General features: G+C 47.1%; 1 protein-coding gene across 4 annotated transcripts in view; it reads right to left on the minus strand.

Moving 5' to 3' along the window:
* Positions 1 to 21,440, minus strand: part of NOS1 (nitric oxide synthase 1) — a 178,231-nt gene extending 156,791 nt beyond the window's left edge. For 2 of the 4 annotated variants that reach the window (XM_053589653.1, XM_053589650.1), the window contains exon 1: positions 21,080 to 21,364. The gene's annotated coding sequence lies outside the window, so the exon portion shown is untranslated. Of the gene's footprint in view, positions 1 to 8,258; positions 8,354 to 21,079; positions 21,365 to 21,416 lie in introns of those variants that run through there. The other 2 variants (XM_053589651.1, XM_053589652.1) reach the window with 2 other exon arrangements.
* Between the last annotated feature and the right edge of the window lie 1,572 nt (positions 21,441 to 23,012).

Raw genomic sequence — 23,012 nt, forward strand, 5'->3', positions numbered from 1 at the left:
TACGGTGGGCAGACTCTAAGATGGTCCCTGATAGTTACTGCCTGTAGGTAGTCACACCCCTCCCTTGAGGGTGGGCTAGTATAGTGACTTGCTTCTAACTGATGGAATCCAGCAAAGTTGATGGGTTGCTATTTCTGTTACTAGGTTATAAAAGATCATGACTTCTGTCTTGCTAGGAAACTCTCTCCATTGCCCTCTCAGTTTGCACATAGGAATAAAGCAAACAGTATGGTGGTGAAGCCCACATGGCAAGAACCGAGGCCCACATTCCATCAATCCTAAAAGTACTCACCCCTGCCAACAAACGTGAGCTTGGAAACACATCTTTCCCCAGTCAAGACTTCAGATGAGACCTCAGCCCTGGCCAACACCCTGGTTGCAGCCTAATAAGACCAGTCTTCTCTAGCCATTTTCTGCTATTCTCTGCTCTTGGAACTCCCTTTTAGCCCTTCCATCTGCCTCATGCTTAGTCATCTTTCACATCCCAGGATAGAGTCACCTCCTCCAGGAAGCCCCCATTGCTTTCCCAAGTTGGTGAAAAGCTTCTTCCTTGTTTCCGTAGTGCCTTTTCTTATGCAGTCACATCTCCCAGGTACCCCCCACAAGAAAGAGGCCCCTGTGTCTCCATGTGGCCTACTCACAGATCTTGCCTCTTTAGGGAGTAGGGCCTCAACCCCAGACACCTGAAGTCATCTCTCAGTGTGGCCATTAATACCATCATCAAGATACAGCAGTTGGGTCCCAAGCTAAGTCGTCAAACTTTAACTTCTGCCCCATCCCAAACTTTGCTGCCTGCAATGCACCATCAACTAACATTTAAACAGATCCTGTCATTTTCTTATGACCAGCATCCTCATACTGCCCCACTGTAGGAGGGTGTGCAATCCCGTCTTATGAATGAACTGCAAGGATTAAAAATAGAGCAGCAAAATCTTTTAGTTCTGTTTTGAAATTCCCTCATTTTTCACATACCAAGAGCCTCAGGAAATGGGGGTAGTCTGGATCCTTCTCAAACTCTGAGAGGGCCTATTCTTGGTTTCTGTTGCTGTCACACTAGGAACACCTTTCTAATTCCTCTCTGATTATTCAAACATGCCCAACTCCAGGCCTCTTACTGGGAGCTGCTACAATCCTTCTAGCACCCACAGTGGGCATTTTCCTTAGCCAAATGCAGACTCTGTCTGGAATTGTAAGTGTGGGTGGTATCAGGGCAGGCTTTACCAAGGGCTCATGTCTGTAGAACCTTTGCAGAAAGCCCCTCCCTACTAGAATGACTGGGCTCTTCCTTGCCCAGGCCTCGTACCTGGCTGAGGCTACTAAGGCCCCTTCAAGGCTCCTCCTCCTCCTCAAGGGCTGGCAGATCCTGAGGGCACCTCTGTCCTTGCTCTCCCAAAGGCCTGGCCTCTTTGGGCTCCTGGCAGCCTAGCATGAGCAGACCTGACCTCTGTCCTCTGAGAGCCCTCCCTACCGGGCACCACACCATGTGAATCAGCCCAGGTGTATCCTGGGGGCTGTTCCCCTGGGCCCAGCTGCGTCCCTGATCTTGGGCTGCATGTGAGCCTTCAGGGAGAAATGGAGCTGAGACGAGGTTCTTCTACCCTGGGTATGTCTACTCATCACAGGTTCCTAGTCCTACAGGGGATCTCCAGGAAGATTCTAGAAATCTGTATTTTCAACAGGTGCATTAGTGATTCTCATGATCAGACGCATTGGGCAGGACTGAAGGAATGTTTTGGGCAGAAGCCTCTCACAGGGCAGAACCCTGGGGGCTGGGCCAGGCTGTCGGCCGGGCAGACTGAGAAATCTTAGGAGAGGTGACCAGGAAGGAGCAGCCTATGGACAGCCAGCCAGATAGCCAGACAGGCTGCAGTGCATTTGTTTCCCCCTACTTCTCAGCCCCACTTGCTCTTGTATGTTTGTCTGTTTGTTACTTGTTTATTCCTGGGTTCCCCATTAGAATGTCAGCCCCAGGAGGCAGGGACTGTGTCTTCCTTGTTCGTTGTGATATTCCAGGCCTAGCATGGTGCCTAGCACACAGTAGGCATTCAAAAAATACTTGTGAAAGAAATGGATGTGTAAGAAGATGGCCCAGCAGACAGGCTTCTGAAGGATGAATAGAGAGATGGAGAAGTTGTTGGACAGGACCAGGCATGGCCCTGCAGACAGGCTCCTGCCTAGCCCCTGCCCTGCTTTCCATCTTGGGAGGCCCTCTGAGTGTGGAGGGTGCCACGCTGGCAACTTGGCCCACACCCCTTCAATCGCCCTAGCTGGCTGGCTCTTCCTCTCTCCCACTCCCAACTAAGAAAATCTACTCAAAGAGAAAAATTGCCCTCCTGGAATCACACCAGACAGCTCCAGAGACCAGGACAGAGCTGTTCTGAGCAGACCTCAAAATGACATATTCAAAGCCTGAAGAGAGGGTGGGGCCCTGGCTCTGTTTCAACTATTGTGGTGCCACTGGGGGCCACCTGCCCTTCTAGTCTCAAAGGCAGTGGGTGGGAGGAGCTGGAATTTTTAAAAATTATGAAAAATTACAAAGAATAAAATAACTCTCTGTGTATTCCCAACCCCAGCATTAACCTTCATTAATAATTTACATGTTTTCTTTCAGTCTTTTTCCTGGGCAGATGCTTTTTAAAAATTATACTATCAACACACAAATATGCATACACTATCCTTTAAAAACATGGTTATCATTTACTGGGCATCTACCATAGGCCAGGAGGTGTTTTATGCATTTTATACAAATTATCTCATATCATCCTCACAACCACTGTATGATGTTTTAACTCCATGTTACAGATGAGGAAACTGAGGTTGGGAGAAATGAAGCAGCTTACTTCTCTTGGGGCCAGGATGAGAACCCAGGCAGTCTGATTTCAGAACATACACTCTTTACCATTATGCTGGAAAAAAATTAGAATATTATAGCTAAAGCCCCTTTTAACTCCCAGCTCTGATATTGGTTTCCTACAAGCCCTTCTCAACAATGGGGCCCCAAGGATGGGGCTTAGGGGGTAGCCCACTATGACTTGTCTCTAGAAAAGTTTACAACGACAATAAAATACATTTCAGTCAGTTTGCTTTTTCTTATCATTAGTTGTTCTAACTAACAACGATTAGTTCTAACCAATATCAGGGATCAAATATTCCTCCCTGAGAAAGTATTTTGTTTATCTAGATTCTAAGTCATTGCTGTATTTCTATTAAGTTTCATGAATAAACTTCAAATTAGCACTTTTTCTTACTTATTCTTTAATGAACACGACACGTAATTCTACATGAAAACCAATCCAGAGAATCCCTCAGTTTTACACTGACCCCTGATACAGGCAGACTCAGTTACATGTGACTGTTTCAAAAGTTTGGAAGTTCATGACCGCTTGGAATTGTTCAAAGTTACTGAGGGCTCAGTCTGTGTCTCCAACCTCTGGGATTATATATCTTTCTATGTTTAAACAGGAGAATCAAAATAAAGAGTGATTGTAGACACAAAGAAACAGAACTTAATTCTGTCATTCTTTGCCACCACTGTGGATGGTATTTAAAATTTTTTTGCTTTTAAAATTTAAAATGGTGAAATGGAGTGTGAACCTCCAGGTATAATATTCTTCATTTTTGTTAAGAACAAATTTATAGTTCATACACGATCGTTTTTACTCTGAATTTGAATATATCTTTAACATAAACATTTATTCTTTAAAAAGGATTGGTTTAAATTTGAGGAACAAACTGTGAAAGTAATATTACAGGATTATTACTGAAAATAATAATGGGTAGTGTTAAAAGATGATCCACTTCAGGAGTCAAATATTCTCTAATGTCACTTGTTCCCCAGAGGTATATTTCAAAATAGGTAGGAGAGAGAATTCAAAATGTTCCCAACATGTAGAAATGATAAATAATTGAGATGATGGATACTCTAGGCTCCCTGACTTGATCATTACACATTCTATGCCTGTGACAAAATATCACATGTACCCCATAAATATGTACGAATATTACATATCAATTCTAAAAATATGCTAATTTGAAGCTTATTAGTAAAGCTTAATGCAGCCATGATTTAGAACTTAGACAAACAAAATACTTTCTCAGGGAGAAATATTTGATGTGAGTTTCCTGTGTATCTTTCCAAACCTTGTTTTTTACTGATACATGCAAATATGTCTGTCAATAAAGTATGGATAGCATTATTTTGTCTGCATATAAATGTTCAAATATACATACGTATTGTCACCTACACACCTTATTCTATAACTTTCTTTTCTCACTCTACAAGATGTGTTTGAGAGCAAGTCATGTGAATGCTTACAGATCTAGTTCTTTCTTTCAAGTTGTTATATTCACCACAGCACCTCATTTTATTTACTTATTCCACTCTGGATGGGCATGCAGGTTGTTTCCAGTTTTTCACTATGACAACGTGCCCCTGAGCTGGAGTCCCTCTGCACACAGGAAGGTCAGAGGCAGGCGTAGTTTTCAGTTTAATAGATCCCCGTCAGGTGCTGTCCTGAAGGCCTTCCCAGCCTGCAGCTTCTGACAGTCCAGGGTTATTTTCACCCTTGCCCTTTCCCAGCATGGCCCGGGGCCAGCAGATGCCTTTCTCAATTCTGGCGGCACCTCCCACGTAGATCCTGTGACATTCACATGTCGCTGTCACAAACCCTGAACCATGAGCCTGTGATCTTGGCTATCTAGGTGACCAACCCCATACTCCCCGCCTCCCCACAAACACTGTTCCTCGGTCTCTTCCTGCCAACAAGAGCGCCTTGATCGCATTACTCTGCTCTGTGATCCCTGGGCTGGCAACTGGAGTGCGGGATCCCGGGGGCTCTTTCCATCACCTGCCTACACCCATACTTTTCTTTTCTCCCAAAGCCTTCCCTTGGCTATTGCCCAGGCCTGGAAGATACACCAGGCTAGTGGATTCTTTCCTTCCTTTTGTACAAGTGTCTGTCTCCCTAACTAGCTTGTGATATCCCCAAAGATGGGGACAATGTCTTGCTTACCAGGTCCCCAAAACTTAGCAGAAAGTAGGTGTTGGGTCATTGAAGAATCGAATCAGTGATTGTTCAGTAAAGTGATTACAGCTACTCTGTGTCGGGGCCTTGCTCTGTGGGGCACCATACTTTACGCACATTTTATTGTTTAATCCTCACATGGTCTTATGGGTAGAAGGCCTTAGGAGCTGTTATAATTCCTGTGAGGTAGAAAATAGTCCTCATTTTATGGTTGGAGAAACCAATGCTCAGAGAGCCTAAGAGTTTTGTTCAAGGTCACACCACATGGACTTCCATGAACAGAATTTGAGCTGGGATGTGCCTGACCTCCAGCAGGGAGACTCTCTAGCTTCTCCCGTCTGACCAGGTAAAGGGTGAGAGTTCAGAGGTATGATGGGTGCCATTTTTAACAGTTATTCTATTGCTGTAATGGAAAGCCTTAGACGGCCCAAGCCTCTGGCCAGAATGACTGTACGTACCTCCCAGCTGGTCTCTCGACTGTTCTTGCACCTCTAGCCAAGTTCCTCACAGAGCAGCCAGTGTGATGATTCTGAGGTATGAATCTGAGTATATCTCCACTCTTTACCTTGTTTAAATCCCATCCATGGCTTCCTATTGCCCAAACTCCTTACAATAGCCGACAAGTATCTTTGGCCCTTCCCTGCCTTTGTGACTAGGCTTGTCTCTCCTCACTCCCCTCTCTCAGCCTCCTTGGTCCAGCCACACTGGCTGCCCTCAGTTCTTTAGTTACATTTCCTGTTTCCTCACTTCAGGGACTTTGCACATGCTGTTCCCCCTGCCTAGAGAACTTTCCCAGCTCTCTCTCCCTCCCTTTGCTGACTCAACCTTCAGATCTCAGCTGATAGAGCTTTTCCTTTCAGAAGTTCTTCCCTCGACTCCCCCTAGGCTGAGGTGGTAACTCGGTACCTCGAACACAGACTGGCCACATTGTATTGTAAACCCACCGTAGACAGGGGTTCTCTGAGAGCTGGGCTGGAATGTTCACCATCATGGGCCTTGGTGTTCAACTAAAATTTTGTGAATAACGAAGTAAAAATCTTGGGCATGGGGCCAGGTGGGTGGAGGCTGGGTGAGTGAGTTTGGACAGTTCAGTTCACTCCTCACTATCTGCCTTCTCCTTGCCCTTGAACTAGAAATGCCACTGCAAGTTTCAGTGATCCTGGTGGCTCTCTTCCTCCTCCTCCTCCTGACACACAGCCTCTGTTTTACTGCCTCTCTCTGCTCTATGGATGCTGCCTAATTTCTTGACAGAATGAAGGTCTGGTTCTCGTTATCAAACTGTAGTCCTCATCTGGGCTTTCAACATCACCCTACTATCCCCCAGGGGGACAGCTCTTATCTCAGCCAAGGGGCCCAATAACTCTACATCTGGATTATAGTTGGGGAAACCAAGGCCCAGAGAGCTTAAGCATTTGACCCCAAGCCACACAACAAGTACTTCTGTGGGCAGGATGTGAACTGGGGTGTTCTCAAACTCTGATGTACACATAGGCCACCTGGGGATATTGCTAAGCTGCAGACATTCTGCTTCTGCAAGTCTGGGGCAGGGCCCAGACTCTGTGTCTCTCAGGTGCTGCTGATGCTGCTAGCCTATGCGCTGTACTCTGGAGTGAGGCACGAGATTAAGTGCTTTCCAGATGTGGCAACACAACTGTCTTTTCCCAATATGGTCTTATGCTCTCAGTATTCAAGGAATGTCAATTATTCTGACTGTAAGATCCCTGGTAATGTTCTTTAAAAGTCTGTGTAATGAAAAGCAACTCCCTAAAATGAATACACATTTAAATGAGAACTTACTACGTACCAGATCTAGCAGGCAGGCCAGTATTCAGTGCCTCTGGATTAATTTCTCAAGGCTGGTGTGACATACTGTCACAGGCTTGGTGGCTTAAAACAACAAATGTTTTCCCAAATCAAGGTGGTGGCTGGGCCACGCTCACTCCAAGGGGTCTACGGGAGAATCCATTTCATTCCTCCCCCTGGAGGTTCCCAGCAACTCTGATGCTTATCGCCTCTGTCTTCACCTTCCCTTCTTCCCTATGTCCCAAATCTCTTTCTTCTTTCTAAGGACAGTGGTCATAAGATTTAGGGGCTACTCTAAATCCAGGATGATCTCATCCCCAAATCACTAACTTGTCCACATCTGCAAAGACCTATTTCCAAATAAGGTCACATTCCCTGGTCTCAGGAGCTAGGATGGGGATGCATCTTTTCTGGGGGGACACTATTCAACCACTGCAACCTTCCTCGATAGGAGGGAAGGATGAGAAAGAGAATTTAAAGTATTCAGCGTAATTCTGAAGCCCACTGATTTGGCTATAGCTGCAGGGTGCTGGAAGGCCCCAAACTCACCCTCACCTTATCCAGGAGCCCCCAACAGTGGGTCCAGCTCACTAATTAAAAGATTAGTGGGGAGGGAGGGAATTCAGTTAGCTTTAGCCCAGACCCACATGCTCAGAAAGACCCTGCAGCTCATCCTCTGGGCCAGGTGCCTCTAAGGCTGGTCTGTGCCACCTGTACCATCATCACTCAAGACAACACTGTCACACACACACACACAGGGTTTTGAATTCTCCCATTTACAGAAGCAAAATGTGACGGCTGTCTGGAAAGTATCCAGCCATTACTATTTTTCACATTGCACGGCTGGATACTTTACAAATAGCCCTCATCCATTGAACACTCTTTTCTCTTTCAAAACTTCCAACAGCCTCCCCCCTTGCTTGCCTGTCTCTGGTCACTCAACTCCCTGGTCTGAGGCAGGGGTGGTGTCTTCTTTTACATAAAGGAGACAGCCTCAGAAAGCCTAAGTACTTTGTGCCCCACGTATTTCGGAGAGAGAAGGTGAAGAAAATGGAGAAGGAGGCGGAGGACGTGCCACAGCAGAGGTCTGGTGACAAGCCTGTGTCCCTTGCTGAGATTCTATACATGCACCCACAATCACATTTTCTCCTCCATCTGATTTTCCTTTCTCCTTATCCACTCATCTACTCTCGACCACTTACAGAAGGGGCAACAGATTCCATGGCCACCCTCACACATTCCTAAATTACTATGAGTCCTACAATTGAATTGCGTCCCCTGTGTCCACATTTCAAATGTGGAAGTCCTATACCATGGTACCTCAGAATGTGACCTTATTTGGAAAGAGGGTTATTGATGATGTCATTTCATTAAGATGAGGTCATATTGGAGTAAAAGAACGCCATGCGGAGCTCATGTGGTGGCTCACACCTGGAATGCCAGAACTCTGGGAGGCCGACATAGGAGGATCACTTGAGGCCAGGAGTTCAAAACCAGCCTGGGCAACACAGCGAGATGCTATCTCTACAAAAAATAAGAAAAAACATCTGGGTGTGGTGGCACACGGCTATAGTCCCAGCTGAGGTAAGAAGATTGCTTGAGCCCTAGAGTTGGAGGCTGCAGTGAGCTATGATGATGCCACTGCACTCCAGCCTGGGTGACACACACAGAGAAGGATTCTGTCTCTGAAAAAATAAATAATTAATTAAATTTAAAACATTAGACACCAGCGGGGGAAGAGGATATAAACACAGACACAGGGAGAAGACCACCTGCCCAGGAGCACCTGAGGCTCCCAGAGGCTGAGAGAGAGACGTGGAGAAAGCAGGATTCTTCTCAAAGCCCTCAGAAGGAATCCAGCTGCTGACACTTTGAATTTAAACTTCTGGCCTCCAGAACTGTGAGAGAAGAAATTTCTGGTGTTTGAGCCACTGAGCCCCAGGGCATTAATACGCCTCTCATGCACAAGATGATTTGAGATCCCACGTCCCAGCCGCAAAGTGCATTGCTACCGCCCCACACGTGGCTATGGGCACTCAGCAGGGCCAGCCATGTGTCTGGTTGCGCTCTCTTGGGCTGCTGCGTACTATGCCAGAGGCCTTGGAATGGCTGAACAGTTAGGTCTTGGAGGCAGGTGGAGTTCTGGCTCTGCCACTTGTCAGCTGTGTGACCTTGAATTATTCACTTAACCCCTCTGAGGTTCACTTTCTACATTTATGAAATGAAGCTAATAGTACCCTCACATGAGAGGGTATGATGTTTTTGTCTTACCCTCTCTCTTATCCTCTCTGTCTCCTTCTTATTCTTTTATGAGTAAAAACTCAGTAAATGGCAGCAATGATTGCTGCTAATGTCACTGTGTTTTTATTGGATGAGAGCATATTGACATCTACCACTTCCCCCAGACTCTGTGATCCTGGAAGGCAGTGATTTTTCATCTCCACATCTGCCATAGTTGCTGGAGCATGATATATCCTTAGGAAATGTTTGTTGCTGAACAATAAATTAAAAGGAGGCCCTGGCTTGGTGCTCATACTCAGTGGTTAGGGCGCTGGCCACATACACAAGGCTGGTGGGTTCAAACCCAGCCTGGGCCTGCTAAACAACAATGACAACTACAACAACAAAAATAGCCTGGCGTTGTGGCAGATGCCTGTAGTCCCAGCTACTTGGGAAGCTGAGGCAAGAGAATCACTTTAGCCCAGGAGTTTGAGGTTGCTGTGAGCTGTGACACCATAGCACCATACTGAGGGGCAACATAATAAGACTCTGCCTCAAAAAAAAAAAAAATAGGAGGTCCTGTTTACACCACTGATAATATGTATGAATTTAATATGCAGCACTCCAAAGCCACTCCACAAAAGAATAATTTTAGCAAGTGTCAGAGACATTCTTGAGTGAAAGTTTCCCCCATGGGTTACTAGGAAAGCTGGGGGAAAGAAAGAGCATGAACTTAACTTCGGGGCTGCAGGCAAGAGGAACAACTAAGTCATCCCAAGGCAATCAGGAACCAACAGGTCACATACCTTCCAAACTTCTAACCACTAACTTTTTCACCCATTTATGTATTCATCCCATACTTCCTGTTCAACCATCCATCGATCCGTTCTATTCATCCATCCATCTGAACAATCATCCATCCACCCACTCAAACAACTATCTATCCATCTAACCACCTACCCAAACAACCATCCTTCCATCCATCTACCCAGACAACCATCCATACATCCATCATCCACCCACCCAAGCAACTATCTATCCAACTATCCATCCATCCATCCATCCATTTATTCATACATCTTTCCACTCATACACCAATTGCAATCATTTTTATTCAATACTTTATAACTTCAATCCTCTGTGCTGGGCTCGGTTGTGACCTAATGTTGAATATCCTATGAATCCTACCTTCAAGGAATTTATATTTGAGCTGAAGAGACCAACAAGTAGATAGATCATCTCAATTTAGCATAATGTGGATTATGATAAAGATGAATCCAAGAGGCTATGGATGGGGATGCTGGAGCCATGAGGCACAGGTGACATCTATGCTGAGGCAGGAAAGACTAGTCAGGGATGTTTTGTGGAAAGAATAGCCTTCTAGAAAGAAGGAACAGTGTGTGCAAAGCAAGGGGAAGAAAGAGTGTGCTGATCTGGGGGAAACTGCAAGTGGCTCTGTTTGGCTGGTTTATGGGAGGGGAAGTGGGAGGGAATAGAGTTGGCAAGAGTCCAAGGCCCTGCCACCACGGACCTTGCATTGAGTTTGAGTTTGGACTTCATCCCAAGAAACTGCTTGAGGGAAGAGAGCAGGATTCAGAATAATCTCGCTCACAGGAGATTTCTCTCCCAGAACCAGCACTCGGGAGGCAAGTCATCAAACTTGGGAATGATAGCAAAAAGCCTTCTTCATTCTGAAATTTGGTCTTGCTGTCTCCTTTCCCAGAACCATTTTATGCCTGGTTGAAAATCTAGTGATGCTGGTGGGAGGGAAGCTAATGATTCAGGCAGTCATTAATATTCTCCCTTAAGAAGCTTCTTTGAAGCTCTAATGGAAAATTCAGAGCCCAAGACCAGGCAAGACTTCCTATAGTGCATACTTATGTGTGATTGTGGTCAGTCTTTGGGGTGAACTTGTGTAGCATTAACCTATCTCCCTTTCCTGGCCATGGTGGAGGGTTCATTTCTCAGGTAGGTGGCCAGGTTTGGGGTCTGTACAATGGTCAAGGGCAGAGCACCTGACACAGACTTACTGTGCACGTATTATGTGCCAGGCACTTTACTGGCTCTCTGCATTCCAGGAACTTCCAATTAGCTTCTGTACACAGGACCTGTGTAGATCCAGGTATCAACATTTTGACACTTCAGAAAAAGGGGGAAAGGAAAGGAAGTTGGAGCATCAGCATTTCATCTGAAATCGTATGGAGTCAAAATGTGCTAACTGTTATGGATGAAATAAGAAATAAATGCATAAAGGCATTTGTTAAAGTTGTCAAGGTAACCAAGGCAGAACTAAAAATAGCGATAAGCCTATCCGGGGACGACAGGGCAAGAAATGTCAACAGATAAAGTCTAAGATCTAAAAATCAATAAATATTCAATGTAAGCATGGTATCTAGAGACTTGGAGATAACCATGGAGGAAACAGCTAGAAAACTCAGGAATGGTAACTCCTAGGAAGCAGAATGAAAATTAGAAGGAGGGAAGAGAGAGCTGCTTTCCATTGTAAGAGTTTCTCTCTCACTGGATTCTTTTTTCATTATGTGCATGTTCATAGATAAAAAGAATTTTGAACATTCAAACAGAGATAAATCTTAGCTAGATAGAGTCAGTGGCAAAATCAAATGCATGTGATTTGGAGTAAGAGGTCTACATACACAATTTAGAGGCTCTGTGAACTTGGTTGGGGAAAGAATTACATCTTTATTTTACAATCACCTGTAACTTAAACTTAGCATTTGTTTCATTATGCATGTAGACAAAAAAGCATAGCCGTGTTATCAGTACTGGTTGACTTTCTCACCCGTAGAAATAACAAATATCTCAAAATGTTTATGCTCATTACTACTTCAAAATTATAGTATTTGTTAGACTCACAGCTAGCTCCCGTTAATGTGTTAATAAAGGAACACACACATTATCGTAACACAGTTGCTTCTGTAAAATAAATGGTCATCACCTACATTGCAGAATAATTGCTTCCTTTGCGATCCTGTGCATTTTGTTTCAAGCATTTAGTGGAAGATGGATCTGAACTTGAGTTCCTCAAATTGGGATCCTGGGGGATGTGGGGGCTAAAACATGATAATCATGCTGTCCTTGTGTGTTCTAGTGTTTGTAGGATATTAACCATCATCCTTTCCTGGATTAACTGAAACTCAAAAAAGCAGAAAAAAATAGTTTCAGGATAGAGTGCAGGGGTGCCATCCTAGCTCACAGCAACATCAAACTCCTGGGCTCAAGCAATCCTCCAGCCTCAGCCTCCTAAGCGGCTGGGATTAGAGGCGCAAGCCATCACACCTGGCTATTTTTTTCTATTTTTTGTAGAGCTGGGGTCTTGCTCTTGTTCAGGCTGGTCTCAAACGTCTAACCTAAAGCAAAACTCCCACTTAGTTTTCTAAATTGCTAAGATTACAGGTGTGAGGCATCATGTCCAGAGGTGATAACGTCTTATCACTAAGCTTTGTCACCTATTCTGGAGTCTGTTCTGCATTTATATTTATGTCAACTGTGCTGAGCTGTCCTGCTTTAATTACTGCGCAATAATGGAGAAGACTTGGACATAATAGAGATGGTCCTCTTTGTGCTCAGTGAAGGCTCAAGGCCAGAACGCCAAGCCACAGGGACAGAGGATCCCCAGCAGGGTGAGGAGGGGAAATCGGTGGGAAATCAAATCCTCACAGGGCCCATTACAGCTGAGTTTGGAGAAATAAAATGAACTCTCTGGAATAAATAAAATAAAAAGAAAATAATACATGCTAATTAAGTTCTTAAAAAATAAAAAAAAAACCCTCTAGACAGCATGTCCTACACTCACATCATGAGAGGCTGTTTGGTCCCAGCAAAGCTTCACTCTGCCCACCAAATACATGTTTTGAATTTGAATTTTATTGGGTTTGTCATTGTGGTTGTATTTAATTTGTAGATTTGTTTTGGTGTTGTAGCTGTATGTGAGCCATAAGAGTAAAAATCCTATGCCTGATTTTATGCCAGCACACATTTAAACAACGTCATAATAAAGATATGGCAATGTTGGTGGGGAGTGTCTGTGAGAATACATGTCCTTTAAAGTGTTTGAGGACTGAGTGTAGTGGCTCATGCCTGTAATCTCAATGCTTTTGGGAGGATCACTTGAGACCAGGAGTTTGAGACCAGCCTGGGCAATATAGCAAGACACCATCTCCATAGAAGAAAAATTTAAATTAGTTGGATGTGGCTGTGTCCCTCTAGTCCTAGCTATTTGGGAGGCTAAGGCAGGAGGATTGTTTGAGCATAGGAATTTGAAACCATAGTGAGCTATGATTGTGCCATGGCACTCTAACCTGGGCAACAGAACTAGATAGACCTTGTCTCAAAAAAAAAAACAAAAAAACAGAAAGAAAGAAAGAAAAGAAAAGAAAAAAGTGACATTGACCCACATGCTACATTGCAGGCATTCACCTCCCAAGTATTGGAGTTAGTACTTTCAATGCTTATTTTGGAGTTAATACTTTCAATGCTTATTTTGGTCCCTGCATCCTGCTAGTTTTGGTGGACAGATCCCCTGCTTTAAACAAATGGGAAGAGACAATATCCTTCAAATAGTTGGTGCTGTGCTTTCACAGACAGGTAAGGATGAGGCGTGCTGAGTGCTCAAGCCAGCACCTACCACACGGACCGTGTCTGGTAGGTGGTTACCGTGGCACTGAGGGGAGAGATGCCCGCTGGTGAGACACTTTCTCCTATCACCACATCTCGTACTCCAATCATGGGAACAAAAGAAAGTTGAAGTCACGGTGTCAACCAGAGTGGAGAAATGCCTGGGAGAAAGTTTTGGGAGGCACTGTGATGGGTGTGAGAAAGAATTCTGGATTGGAGAATATACAGACTTGGGGGTAAGGCCCAGCTCTGAGTGACCTTGGCAAAGCTACCTGGCCTCTCTGAACCTGTGGCATTTCATACATTGATTAAGACAAAGGATCATCCAAGCTCTGCTCTCTTCATGGAGCAGGTGGGAGGATCCGTGGGGTCAGGGATGTGGAAGGAGAGGTGATGATGGCAGTCCGCGAGCTGCTGTCACTATTGCTAGAGTGACAGTGATGAGTCACTCAGAGAGAGGAAGAGGTGCTCAGGGAGCTGGTGAAGTAGGGAGAGAGAGAGAGACTCCACTGGCCACTGCCTTTACTGTCTGTTCCCTCCCAGAACACAGATAGGCACAGTTCCTTCCCTAGAAATTTCCCTCCCAGCCCCCTTATCTGAGCTCGGCTCACACAGATTCCCGGGGGCTGCCCAGGTGGCAGCTGAGGTCCCAGTAGGGATACTGGAAAAGTGATCTTGCAGCCCCATTGGAAGAGGAGGGAGGACCTGGGTGGGGGACACAGCATGGGCTGCTCAGAGCTGGGAGTGCCCTGGCTGGGCTGGGCTTTGCTCACACTGCGCTGGGCCCACTGGGCTCTGCAGCTCCTCTCAGACACATGTGCCCTGGAGGGGCCTTCTCTGCTGTATCCCTCACCTCCCAGTGGACCGGGATGATGGAATTGGATGCTCTTTGAAGGCACCCTGACTGTAAGCAAGCTGACAGGGGTAGGTAGGGTGTGTCTCATCCATTTCTGCAGCCTCAGAGCCCAGTGGGGCAGGAAGAGAGTAGATGCTCAGTGCATGTTGGCAGGATCAAGGAGGGGACAGAGAAGGATGAGTGGACAGACCAATGGATGAACAGGACAATGAGTGAATGGATGTGGAAATGGGTGGATGAGAGTGTAGACAGATGGATTAATGGACAGATACATAATTGGATGGTGTGAAGGGGAGTTTAAATACAGCAGGCCTGAGACTTCTCTCCCAAGAGGCCTCCTTGCAAGGTTGGCCATTGGTTGGCATCTGGGAATATGAACTTTGAGAGAATTTCCACAATTCCCAGAACTGATAAGAGTTTCTCACTGTGGATTATGTTGAACATTTGTTTTTCTTCTGAGAGTCCAGAATTTTGGTACATTTTAGGCAGAGCATGATTATGTGACCAACCTCCATACTCCAAAGTCCAAACTTTAGACACTAAATCTCTAGCGAGCGTCCCTGGCACACAGTATTTCACATGTGTTGTCATAACTTTTTGCTTGAGGAATTAGCATGTCCTGCCTGACTCCACCTGGAGAAGATTCTTAAAAGCTTGCTCTTGGAGTTTCTGAACTAAACCCATGTTCATCTTCCCTTTGCTGATTTTGCTTTGAATCCTTTCACTGTAATAAACCCATGAGTACAACTGTGTGCTGAGTCCTGCATCCTCTTAGACAATCATCAAACTTGGGGGTCCTGTGGGGGATCCCAATGACAGACAGAAGGCTGGATGGACAGATAAACTGATAAATGGAAAAATGGATAAGTGAATGGATGTATGGATGAGTGGTGATTGATAAATGATGAATAACTGGATGGATAAGGGGATGAATGAACAACCAGTTGGATAGACAGATGAATGACGAGGCGGGTAGATGGGCAAACAATAGAATAACACGGGATGGAAGGGTGCCTGGGTGGATGGACGGATGCGTCAACGGTGGGCGCATGCATGCGTGGTACATGAGCAGGTGCATGGATGGGTAGATTTTTTTCTGTGTGGTGTGTGTTGGAAAGGTAGGACGGAATGACATCAATCTTTCTGATGCTCTAAACGCCACAGATTTTAGTGGCCACAAGAGTTCCACAAAGGCCCAAGACAATCCACACTTAACTGCCTTGTCAGAAATGAGTCAGTGCCTGAGAGATTTTCGCTTGGAAGGGTTTGAATTTAATACGGTCAGCACTTATCATACACGTGGAGGACTAACTGTATGTGTAGCAGAGCCCCTGGTGAACGGGAAGATTGCTCTAGGGCATAAGCTCAGTATGCAGGAGAAAAGCGGGTAGAAAAATGCATTTTGCTTCACAAATCTGTGGGTTTTGCTAGCCAACAGCACTGCCAGATTCCTGAGAATTGGAATTTGCTGTCTCTGCTTTGGGGTTTGACTCTATGAAAATATTTGGTCTTTATTCAAGATCTTTTTTTTTTCCATAAGCATTAAATGCCTCTTTATAATTCATTGTTCTGAAAAAATCATGGTGAGCCTTGCAAAATGATTTTTCCCCCCTAACTTTATTATCTTAAATGATGAACTCCACTTTGATTTAAACATTTTCATAAAAATTCTCCTCTTAATTGAAAAGTGATTTTTAAAATGCGTTTGGCAGAGGGGGGCAGGAGACGTGTTAAAGTGAGTCTCATTTATTCCTAATGAAGTGGAAGAGAAATAGAACCCAGGGGAGGAACGGGATAATAAAAGAATAGTGGGAAGTAACAGAATCAAAAGGGGAAAGAGATAATACGATGAAGCAAGTGGGCTTTGAGTAGGCATCTTGTTACGCGTATAGCACTCAAGTTAGAGAAACCAGCAGGCAGAGCAGGATCTGGCCACAGACCAATTCCAGTGACTCAGAGGAATTGCCACTCTCTCCCTGTGAGTCCGTGGGCCTCAGTTGCCATATCGGTCAATGGGATAAAGCCATGAAGCATCTTCTAAGGCTGCTTTGAGGATCCCAGGGCAGTTGTAAGTTGTAGGGAGTACACGTGAACATTGCGTGGGAGGGGAGGGGAAGGTTGGACTGAATGAACTTCAAACTTTCCCAGCTCCAGGAATCTAAATGCGATGACACACATTGATGCTCATATACACACACTCACAGGCACACACACTACTCTCTCCCACTCACAGTGACACACACACATCACACACCCCTACCACAATCCTCTAGACACAGCCTCACACACGGCATCCTTTAGATTAGATAGCCACTCCCGGGGGCCCACCCTGTCTCCTCCCCTTGCCGGCTGAGCCCTGGTGGACAGCAGAAGCTTCTGCCTCATGTGCACCCAGACACTTCTCGTCCTGGGAGGCTAGTGCCCTCACTGGGCACCTTAATGCTCTCACCTTTCTGACCCCTCAGCAATGTCCCTCTTTTTTGTCCCCTGTCCATGGTCTTTGATAACCCATCATGAACTTTGAGCTACCGGAGCATAGAGATCCTTTTGGTCTTAAGCGCCTGCACATCCTCAGGGCCAGGCAGGCACAGAGTTGGTGACCAGGGAACATGTGGGGAGTGAATGACTGGATAATGTTGTGAGATGCAGAGAGTGGGGTGGTCTGCTCAGGCTGGGCCTGGAGCTTCGGGAGTGAGGCGTTGGGAGAGGATGGGGGTAGGAGCCTTCTTGGTCAAGCCCAGGGTTTCCTTCTCTCCCTAGCTCTCAGCTAAGCCCCTGGTCCCCTCCGAGCCAAGTCCCCTACCCCACATGCATGTCACCCTTGCCCCTTCAGTACCTGCCACTGCCAGCCATTTCTGAGTCACCTCTCAAGGCCTCCTGGGTCCCTCCAGGGTTTGGTAGGAAAGGACCTGGACTGCCTGGGGATACAGGCCCTCTATGATTTGGGTCAGCCTCAATAAGCCTAAGTCCCCAATGCCCCGGGTGAGTGCACCATCCTAGGAGCCATTACATCCCAGTGGTTACACACAAACCCCCCATCTTTTCTACAAGGAAGGCCCCTGTACCATCTGCATTCTAGAGTCAGGGAACTAGTGGCTCTAGGAGTGAAGTCATTGGCTGGCAAGTGGCGGTGCTAGGACTAAAACCCAGGCCCCTAATTCCTCATTGCTGTGTTTTCTTGACTTTCCACACTAGTTCTGGTGATCCCTTCTGGGATCCCCCACCAGAGTTGTGCACCCTCCGTCTGTCCTCATCTGTCTTTCCCCCTTGCCCGTCCCCCCTACTGGACCAGGAACTGCTCAGGGAAGTGGGGCGGATGATATTGTTGCCTTTGTCAGGCTGAGGCCCCCATGCCCCAGCTGGGAGTTGCCTTAGGTTGGGAAGCTGGCTTGCCTGGGTAATTATAACAACTTCCCCCACTTCAACAGGGACCACCTGAGCCAATGACTGGCCAACATGGGCATACAGAGGCCCGTCCCCTTTGTTTTCTGAATTCACCATGCCAACATGAGGGCCTAGACCAAGGCCTGGCACATAGCAGGTGCCTAGTGAATATCTATCTGTTGAATGAATGAATGAATGAGTGAGTGAATTGTATCAATGCCTCATCTTCCTCCTACTCAGATGCCTACACTTCTCAATTCCTATCCAGGTCTCCTCCCAAGCCTCCAGGCCACTCAGTCATCACCTGCCAGGTATCCTCTCCTGCCACATTCTTGCCCTGGCTGGCTTTGATCTCACACCAACATGCTAAATCAACTGCCCTCACACCTCAGGGCTTTGCCTGAGGACAAGAGAAAAGAGGGAGCCTGAGCTGAGGAGGGGGCAAGATCCCCACCTTGCTTCTGGGTGATGCAAGAACAGCTCTGCTCCACAAGCTTCCGTTTTGACAAAAGACCGAGAAGCCCTCTACCCCCCTCTCCTTGGCATGGAGCACACCCTCCCTCATGCTGCCCCATCCTGAGTTTGTAGAAAGTTGCTTATGTCCTGTCTAGAGTGGACTTCTTGAGCGCTTTGGCTTAGAGGTCAAAAGCATGGGCCTTAGAGTCACAGAGGCCTTGGGTAAGTTATTTGGCCCCTTCAGTCTCAGTTTCTGTACCAGTAAAATGGGGGAGCAACAGAGCTGCCGCCTGAGGATGGGGCAGGAGTTGGATACAATGACTCACCTGGTGTTCCCAACACAGTGCCTGGCTGGTGGCCAGTTACAAGTGGTACCTCCTAGTACTTATTCATTACCTGAGCAAGTGCCTTCGGCATGCTTAGTAATTAATTATCAAAATTATCATACTTTCCTTTGGAAAAAGGAAGTTAAATAATGGATATGTGTGAACATCATCTCGTTCTCCTGGCGTGGGTATTTTCCAGAGATCTAAGGGGTATATTATGATCATACCCATTGGCCTCTAGTGAAAGCCACTAATTCCGGGTAGACATTGGAGGCATCCTGGGTGGTGTTGCCAAACAGGGGCCTCATCTCTAGCTCAAAGGACCAGATGAACCTTTGCTTCTTAAGTTTCTGGCTTTCTCCCACATCCAGGCTTGGTGTGCAAGGGATCCTCAAACTTTTTAAACAGGGGGCCATTTCATTGTCCCTCAGACTGTTGGAGGGCCGGACTATGTTTTTTTTAAAAAAAACAAAAACAAAAACAACTATGAACGAATTCCTATGCACACTGTACATATCTTATTTTGAAGTAAATAAACAAAATGGAAACAAATACAATCACACTGCCTCATGTGGCCCGCGGGCCGCAGTTTGAGGATCCCTGGGGAAAATTGGAAGAGATGATGGTTTCTCATATCCCTGGTTCACTGTTGTATCTGCAGCAGCTAGGACAGAGCTTGCTTGTAGTAGACGCTCCATAAGCGTAGAGGGAATGAAGGACCACAGGAATGAATGAGTTTCAGATCTATCTTGCAATTTCAGCACCTAGTTTAGATATTTCTTGAGATCTTTTTTTGAATGAATGAAGGAATGAATTAATTCTCAGTGTGCTATCACATCCTTTGTGTTGGGCTCTGGTCTTAACATGATGGAAGCCTCTGATGGATATTTATAAAGAAAATGAACTGGGTACAATATTTCCCAGAAAGCAGCTGAGCTTTGGTTGTGGTTGCCCCAAGCCCTTCCTGCCTACCCCAGACTCACAGATGTGGACTCCAGGGTTGGAGCCCTCAAGTGTAGCCCCTCCCGGCTTGGGCTCAGCCAGGTGGGAGCAAAGTCTGAAAGACAGAGCAAGTTAAGTGCTCAGAGGCACACAATTGAAAGATTGTCTAACTGGCTTTCCAGGAAACAGGTGCAGTACTGCCCTTAGGAAATACTCACCCCCTCCCCCACCCCAGATAGAATGAGTTGGAAGGAACAGTCTGCAATGACCTGGTGACACTGCTACGGAGACCTCATCAGTCTGGTGTTGGCATAGTTCCAACCACACATGCTCACACATACACACACACAGTGGGACATGCACCTATGCCTTGCTGGACACAGGGCCCTCTGCTCGTGATCCGTCCTTCCTCTCCAGCCTGCGTGTGAAGCCACTATCCAGTAAGAGTTCCAGGGAGGCAGAGGGTCAATTATAACCTAGATGGCATGCACATGCAGACACACACCCGGCAATGCTCCGTCTCCCCAGGTCCTGCCATCCTGGCTTAAATGCACTTTGTCTTTTCCCCAAGCAAGCAGTGGCCACAGACCTCCAGGTGGTACCAAGCAACAGCACTGTCTGTCACCATGGGGCACCCTTTCACAGATAACAGAACCTCCACCGGCCAGCAGCTGAGGCTTAAATCTATAGGCAGTGCAGGGCCAGGGACAAGTCATATCTCCCCTCACTGCCTGGATGCACTAGAGAGCTGTCCCTCTCTGGAACCCCTCTGCCCCTGACTAATCTGTCTCTGCTGGGATTGACTCCCCACTGGGAACCAGGAGGCAGTTTGGATTTTGCAGAGTTGTCCACTCTGCAGGCTAGAGCAGGGTCCCCCAAAGCATCTGTGAATCTTGGCCAGGGCCCTCCTTGGCTCCCAGCCATGCTCCAGGGCATGTGGCATTCAGAAGCCCGTGGCCTCCCCCGAGCCCTGGCCTTCAGTGCAGCAGCCTCCCCTGCCTGCTTCCTGCAGGGGTCTTGTGCCAGCCAGCAGCCGTGCCACCCCACCCCTAGCATGGGCTCTGGGCTGGCAGGTTGGAGGAGCATGGCCTTAGATAGCCAGACAGGCTAGCATAGAGAATCAGCTCCACTCTGGGTGACATGGGGAGAACCCAGACTCTAAAGTCTCATCTGTGCCGACTGGTCCCTCATTCCCCATCAGGTCCCTTTGATGCTGTCTAGGGGTAGCCCCTGTGGCAGCATGACCCAAGGGGAGGGACACTGGTTTGGCTGTGGTCCCTTGGGGTACCCTTCAGGTAAGGCCAAGGTGAGGGAGCCATGGATGCTGCAAGGTCTTGTGACATCCCAGGAGAACAAACCTCTTCCTGCCATGCCCAGTCTGGGCATACCAGACCCTCCTGCCTGAGAAGCTGAGCCCCTGTCTGGGTACTCACCTGCTTGGAGAGGCCTCACCCTGGCGTGTTGGCTGTCACCCCTCTGAGACAGGGCTCCCCATCTGGAGAGACCAGCGGCACTAATCAGCTGCCTGGTGTGGTGCAGCAAGCGACTGGGTTTTAATTGACACCAGGTGGCCCCTCCCCAGGGGCAGGGTAGAAGGCGGCTCTGCAGGGCATGGAGGCCAAACCCCAGGGCAGGCGGGCTGCACCCAGGCCTGGCCAGTTTGGGCTTCCCCAGGAGAGCTGAGGCCAGTCAAGTGGCCGTCAGCTACCCCTCCCCTCCTCTCCTTCTGGCCGCCTCCATCATAGGGCCCTCACTTCCCTGAGCTCTGACCTTTCTTTCATTTCAGAGGTGGCAGCAGCAGTGGCAGCCTCTGCCCAGGAGGAGGATGGCTCAGGTTTCCCCCCAGCTGGCTAGGGCCAGCCAGGAGTGAGCATGCTGAGTCTGCAATGCCTGTTCCCGCTGGATCCTAAGTAGGGCCACTTGCTGTGGTCACAAGTAATCCCAGACACCATGTTTATTGAACACTTACTATGTGCCAGCACCTGAACAGTGCCCACGATGCCCCTCTTAAATCTCACATGCCCCCAAAAGTGGGTATTTATTAACTCAACTACGAAGATGAAGAGACTCAGAGTTCAGCTTCCCCAAAATCACACATCAGGAAAGCCAGAACACATCCCTCTGACAAGGGATTTTCACCACCTCTTGTGGAGAACAACACCCTCATTTTTTAGAGAGAGGACGTCAGTTCTTAAAGTCAGCCAGCAAGGCGTGGAAATTGGATCTGCCACTAGGGGTACTGGATGCTGGAGAAGTGGACTCATTGCGGCGGCACAGCCTTTCCTCCTGACCCACACATACCTATGCTTATATTAGGGCTTCAGGTTTGAGCCACAAATTGGGGTTCAGGAGAATAAAAGCCCTGAACATGGAGTCAGAAAACCTGCGCCCAACTCCCTGTGTGACCTTGTGCAAGTCACTCTGCTACTCTGAGTTTTGCTGCAGCTGCTGTGAACAGCAAATGGGATGCCATGTGGACAAGGTTTTGTGACTGGGACTCATGGGGCAGGACCGGGAGAGCCAAAGTGGCCCCCCCTCTGCCCCAGAGTCCTTCCCAGAGGCCCCCAATCCTTTTCTCTGTTCTTACTGTGAAAGAGCAGGACCCAGCAGTGAAGGGTGCACATGGGCTTAGCCAGCACCCTGCACTCAGACCTGGGTTCAAATCTGGTCTGTGTCTCACCAACTGCATGACCTTCAGAAGTCATTTCACTCTCTGGGCCTCAGTTTCTCATCTCTAACATGCACTAGTGATCACCACCACCCGGCCTGGGATGCGGGAAAAGATAAATGAGATAATAATGCCTCTTAATTTATTCTATTCAATATTTACTGAGCACCTACTATGCGTGGGTCCAGGGCTGGAGACATAGTGGTGGGCAAAAGAGTCAGTCATTCAAGTCCTTGTGGTGGAGACAGACAAATAACAAAGCCCACAAAAGTAAATATGTAATTCCTTGTATTATGTTTGACACATGGAAGTAGCTGTTATTGTTGCTTGTATGCATATTTGGCAAAAGGACTTGTTAAGCACCTATTATGTGCCAGGTACTGTTGTGGGCATTGAAGATACAGCAATGGATGATGCAGACAGATCTGTCCAACTGGGGTTGACAGATTTTAATAATTAACCATGATAATACAACAATAATAATTACATTACTATTCTTAGGCAGGACGGGCCCCCCCACCACACACACACTGGGTGCCCCAGTTTCCTCACTAGAAGAATAACATGGCTGCCTGCTGCTATCTGCTCCTCTGGGAGCTCCAAGCTGGAACGTGGGATTCCAGAACATTCTTAGGTCTAATCATCAGTGAGCCTCATAGGCTCTTTTTGGTCTGACTTACAGGCACCCTGGCAGAGAG

Source organism: Nycticebus coucang, chromosome 4 (genome assembly GCF_027406575.1).
Source record: "Nycticebus coucang isolate mNycCou1 chromosome 4, mNycCou1.pri, whole genome shotgun sequence".
NCBI classification, from domain to species: Eukaryota; Metazoa; Chordata; class Mammalia; order Primates; family Lorisidae; genus Nycticebus; species Nycticebus coucang.